The sequence below is a fragment of the Stegodyphus dumicola genome, chromosome 11, assembly GCF_044657685.1.
Source record: "Stegodyphus dumicola isolate Sdum_Otavi_A_Nest chromosome 11, ASM4465768v1".
NCBI lineage: Eukaryota > Metazoa > Arthropoda > Arachnida > Araneae > Eresidae > Stegodyphus > Stegodyphus dumicola.
In genome coordinates this window covers 76984406-76990451 of record NC_140778.1, presented here as the reverse complement: position 1 = coordinate 76990451, position 6046 = coordinate 76984406, and the positions used below count along the sequence as shown (strand labels likewise).

General features: G+C 28.6%; 1 long non-coding RNA gene across 1 annotated transcript; it reads left to right on the top strand.

Annotated features, from left to right (window-relative positions):
• The first annotated feature begins 3229 nt into the window (after positions 1 to 3229).
• On the top strand, positions 3230 to 5042 carry LOC118190983 (uncharacterized). The gene is made up of 3 exons (XR_015044021.1): positions 3230 to 3358; positions 3494 to 3562; positions 4706 to 5042. It is a non-coding gene; the product is annotated as an uncharacterized LOC118190983 (long non-coding RNA).
• Positions 5043 to 6046: the final 1004 nt, after the last annotated feature.

The following is a 6046-nucleotide window of genomic DNA, read 5'->3' as shown; positions in this document are numbered from 1 at the left end:
CGCGATTTTTATCACGCATTAATATTTGGATTGATGTTCACGGCATATTATCGAAATTTACATCACTAAAATGACTCAAGTACAATGAGCCTCGAATATTATGAATTTACTAACACCTGTGGATTAATAGAATTCAACTGCATAGGTTTTTTTTTTTTTTTTGTTGTTTTTTAATTGAGCTGAGAAGGACTGGAAGTGTTACAATGAATCTAGTGCTTTCTTATTTCAGTGCTTGCATTCTTCTGATTTTTAAAGTGTAAGATTCAGAATACATATTGTGTATAACCTGATTATATCCATTCTTAACATTAAAATTTATATGTTAATAAATTGAATATATTCGTTGTGAATAAGATAAATTCATTCTGTTGAGTATTTGTGTAGATAGTATATTTAACAGTGAGCACTTATTGAATGTGAAAGTTAACACACTAAAAATGTATACGAATGGAAATTAATAAAGTTCACTTTGAATAAAATTCTGCATTGGCTATTATTATAAAACATCTTTTTCATATAGACTGCAATAAAAAGTGCTGACTTCTATTTTTCTAATATGCACAGTTTTACGTAAAGATAGCATTTGGGCTCAGATGTTAATTACATATTTCTTTCATCTTATTTACCACTTATTAAGTAATATTTCACATGGATATTTTTGCGGAGTGTCCAACATGGATTTTTATTTATTTCGAATGCTTTCAACCAGATAGTGAAAGCTTCACAATTGCTTAGATTTGATCTAACTTGGCAGTGAAAATTTTCAGAAGAAATCGACGATGGTTTAATTATTTTGTACAGAAAATTGCGTGGCAAAATATTTTCAACCATCTTGCTTAAATCTTAAAGCACGCGAAGGGTCATGTGACACGACAGAAATATTACTGGATGTCCATTGGTCCATCCTAGAAGCCACTCCCTCGGTGGCTACAGAGGTGTGCACTTGTGAAATATGCATCCCGGGCCCAGGAGCGTATCTTTGTGAGGTAAGTTCAGCTTCGTACTTTTCCATAGAATGTTAGAAAAATTACTCTTCTTGGTACTTTAAAATATGTATTTTCATTTAAGTGTCACTTATTGACTATCAACTAATTTTATAAGTACAAAATCAACTGCGGAATGTGTATGTGTTTGTGCAGTAAAATATCGTTGTTTCATGTTGTTTCTTTTGTTATCGTGAAAAGTTTATACCGTTTGTAAAATTTGTATCATACATTTCATGTAAACTTTGTGCTCAGTTAGAAATGTGATGTGCCTTTTTCTTTTCTTTAATTTTACTGTACGATTGGTGATTTAAAGTAGCATTCTATGTTTTGATTCTGATGTATTGTCGCCAAATCGGATATTTGGCGCCAATGTTAAAAACTGGATGGTATGATCCAAATAATAAATGATTTTGTTTTTTCTTTATAGTAAGATAAATATATTCTGTATTTTTAGACATTTTTAAGAAGTTAAATATTATTTTAAATATTCAATGAATCGTTTTGATCCCATTATTATCCTTTATTGTAGTAGTAAATCTTAATGTATTTTTAACTATAGGTCCTTTAAATTTATTTTTAGTGTGTGAGCAGGAAATACGTTTTAAGTAGTTTTACAAACATGATTACTTTTTAAAAATTTTGTTCTATTTTCATAAAAAAAAAAAAATTAAATTTATCAGAAAATTACATTCTTAAATTAATATATGTAACTGTAATTAAATACTAGTGCTTTTGATTTTAATGTTAAATTTCATGCATGCTTTTGTTAAATATGCAGGTACATTTTGAAGAAAATCAATTTGAATGCTCTAGGCAAGATGGGCGTAAAAAAACTCAAGCCCAATGTTGTGCCAACTCTTTTCAATGTGCCTAATCCCCCACAGCGTCTAAAAGGCATTGGTTTACCAAAGCACCGTTCAGTTACATCCAATTTTTGTAATGTATGTGTTTTTTATTTCTATGGTTTTCATAAAAAAATATGTTTTTATTACAAATGGACTAAATTGCTTTATAAAAGAATAAAAATATTGAAATTAAGGCATTATGTGATAAAGCTGTAATTACAGTCCCTAAGATTAGATTAAAAAATTAAAATTTTGCTGTTGTTATATATATAATTAAGTATGTACTTTGTTATAATCATATATTGAAAATTAGGCATAAAACCTCAATTTGATGTAGTTTTTGGATAAAGTTTTTGTAGTTTTTCAAGGACAGTCATACATGGGTCTGGTTTCTTCAAATTTGCTTCTAAAAGAAAGAAACCTGTATCTGATTGCCTTCAAAGTCAAAAGAGTTTAAATCAAAATTTGTATTAAACTAAAGTTGCTTTTTTGCTTAATTTTAAATTCCAGATAAATAGAGAGAAATATGTATTCCAGATAAATAGAGAGAAATATGTATAAGTAAAAGAAATAATATTGAAATTAATAACTTTAATCTTGAGTAATACAATAATATAGTTATAATACATTGATTTAAATGTATATTTTAATGTCTTATATGTCTTGTCTGAATGTTGTTATTTTTTGTTTAAAGATTTACAAAACTTATTAGGATTATTTATATTATTTATTATTAAAGTTACATTAAGTATATTTTATTTATCAGCATTTTCAGGTATCCTTACTTATATGTGTTTCATAATTTTTGCATCTTCAGGGTGGCTTGCTGCACAGTTTACCTTTATCAACTGAAGCGATTTCTGTTGCTGAACCATCTGTTGTAAGTCTTCATTTGAACAGTTATTAAATATTTAGTATTATAAACTTTATCTAAAAAGTATTAACACTGTTTCTAAAATTTAAAAATATGTTAACGTAATATTTACTTATGTTTAAGAAGTATGAATGCTATGAACAGTCCAATGTATTTATGCTTTTTTATAAGTTGAAAGTTACTTTTAAAATGGTAATGATTATTTGTATTTATTTTTATCTGATCAGAGTTTATAATTTCTTTCACTTCCACATATTTCATATATTATAATTTCTTTTAGATTCATTTGCCACAACCTTCAGCTTCATATTTTGGAGAAATAAATTTTAGTAAAGAATCTATGCTATGTTTTCATTTGAGCAGCTATTAAATGTCATATGTTTTACATATATTGATGAATTTTTGTACGATTTCTGAAATATGAAATTGTTTGTCTTATGGTTCCTAAACAGCTGTACTATATCTGGCTTTAACAATTTATTATCTATTTATGAATTATAAAATGTTATGTAAAATAATTATTTCTTAAAATGAATGTAGTTTATATTATCTATATTTCTAAATTTCTTATATATATATTTCAGGTTTGTTTGCAAGAACAAGCTTCAACTTCATCTTGTGATAAAATGCCATCTATTTGTGAAGGATCTCATGTAAGTAGATAATTAGTGTATTATTAAATTGCTTGCTTATACAAAACGTTTCTATTAACTTTTTTTTGAGGGGGGGGGGTAAAAGGAATGTAATTAATTTCATCAGCATTTACAAATTCTTTGTGTACATTTCAGGTTTGTTTGCAAGAACAGCCTTTAGCCTCATTTTGCAATGAAATACCATCTATTTGTGAAGGCTCTGATGTAAGTTGATAACTAATGTATAATTAAATTGCTTCCTTATATACATTTAAAATGTTCTATAAAGTAATTTTTTGGTAAAAGGAATGTAATTAATTTCATCAATAGTTGCAAATTCTCTATGTAAATTTCAGTTTTGTTTGCAAAAACAACCTTTAGACTCATCTTGCAACCAAATTGTAATTAATTTTAATTAATTTCATCAGCATTTGTGAAGACTGTGATATAAGTTGATAATTAGTGTTATTAAATTGCTCATGATTATGGAGATAATCGATCCCTTGAAAAGCTGGAAATAAATTTTTAAAATCTATTTTTAAGTGAAATAAATTTTAAATATTAGAAAATAAAACAAAAATAATCTAGAAAATGCTGAAAACAATAGAGTCAAATTTAAAAACCCACCACAGTGTAGGAAAAGAGACCTGGAAGTTTCATTTTTATTTTGTGGATTTATTATCTGTTTAAGGATAATAAATAGATTAATAATTAATAGATTTATTATCTATTTTATCTATTTAATACAAAGGGGCTTTGTCCCTAAGGACTATTGTTTTCATTTTGTATTGAAACACTATAAACAGCTGCATCACTTTTCAAATTGTTGCCACGAAATATTATCACCCTATTATATAGTGAAGAATCTGCATAAATGCATGTATGTTTTTCGCATTCTGATAAAACAACGGTACCTAGAGCCATCCAATTTTGAATGACTTAATTCTACTGTGAATATGGACATCTGGAAGCCCGAATTTGAAATTTGGAATTTGTTTTAATATAGATTTTATATGTTGTAAAACTTTAACGAACTTTTGATTAACAAACTTGAGGATTTCAAAGCGAGCAATGGCAATGTTGTACAGAAAAGACACTTTTATCTCCGGCGTGTGAGACAATGAATCGGGAATTCTGAAGATATGTTCATTTTAAAATTATCTTGCAATATTGCTGTTGAAGTGAATTTTATAGTTTAAGTGTGAAAAACTTGATATTTAATAAATAAAGGTAAAACACAAAATGTCAAAAAAAGCCCCTTTGGGTGTAATTTAAAATCTGAAACCTTTCAGATCTTTTTTGTTTGTTTGTTGTGTTCCCTCCCCCCTTCTTTGATGATTATTCATATAGATTTTTTCTTTATTCCAGGATGTTCTTTTAAGGAATTTTATAAAACAGCAGACTGAATTGATCTCGCTTCTGCAATGCCAGAACAAAATATTACTGAAAGAACTTAGAGCAACCAAAAAAAAGTGACATTAATGTTTTAAAAAAATGGCATAGCACTGAAATTCAACTTCATGACCTTCAAGTACAGCATGAGGAATTGCTGAAAGGAGTGAAAACATTTCTTTCAGATGAACAAATAGCAATGTTGAAAATTCCTCATAGAAGCATTGCAAAATGGTCTAACGGGGGAATAATAAAAGGTCTCAAAGTTAGATTTGCCTTGGGCAAGCATGGTTATAATTACTTGCACAGAATAGGTTTTCCTCTGCCTTCATACAGCACTTTAAATAAAAGACTTCAAGGTCTTGAAATGAATTTTGGAGTCATCAGTGACATGATTGAACTTTTGAAAATTAAAGGAGAAAAAATGAATGCTAGCGGTAAAGACTGTATTTTATCATTGGATGAAATGGAGATTTCTGGCAATCCTGATTTTGATATTTCAAAACGTAAATTTATTGGTAAATGTACATTAGGAAATCAAAAGGGTGCAGGAAATCACTATTTAGTTATTTTACTAAGAGGTCTGAAGCTGAAATGGAAGCAAGTGGTTGCCCATGAGATAACTGGACAGGTAACAGGATGCCAGCTCAAACAACTTGTTGTCAATGTTATCGAAGCTGTCAATTCTGTTGGATTTAATGTTGTTGGTATTGTTAGCGATATGGCAGCAGTAAATAGAAGCCTGTGGAATTCTTTGGGAATATCTGTTTCTCGAAACCAAAGAAATAATTTCACTACTGAAATTAAGGGCAAAATTATTTATGTATTTGCAGATGTGCCACATCTTTTAAAAAATCTCTGGTCTGCAACTCTTAATCATAGTATAAAACTGCCCAGTTATGTTTGCAGTAAAGAAAATTTGGTTACTTTGCATGTATCTGCAGGATTTATAAAAGACATCTGGATTACTGAAACAAACCAAAATTGTGGTTTGAGAACTATGCATCATCTCAGCAAAGAAGACCTCTTCCCCTCACATTTTGATAAAATGAATGTTGCTTCTGCTGTGAGGTTTTTTTCAATTAAAACAGCTGTGGAATTGGAGAAGGCAGTAGCTTTAAAAGAGATAAGCCCTAATGCTCTTACAACAGCATGGTGGATAAGATTTATATGTCAGTGGTTTCAAATGCTATCCTCTAGATGTAGAAAGAACTCAATTCAATTTTCAAATAAAAGCAAAAAAATTGAGTTACTTTTTGAATTTATTAATGTTATACAGCTTATAGAAATTGGTAAAAGGTGGAAACCATTACATAC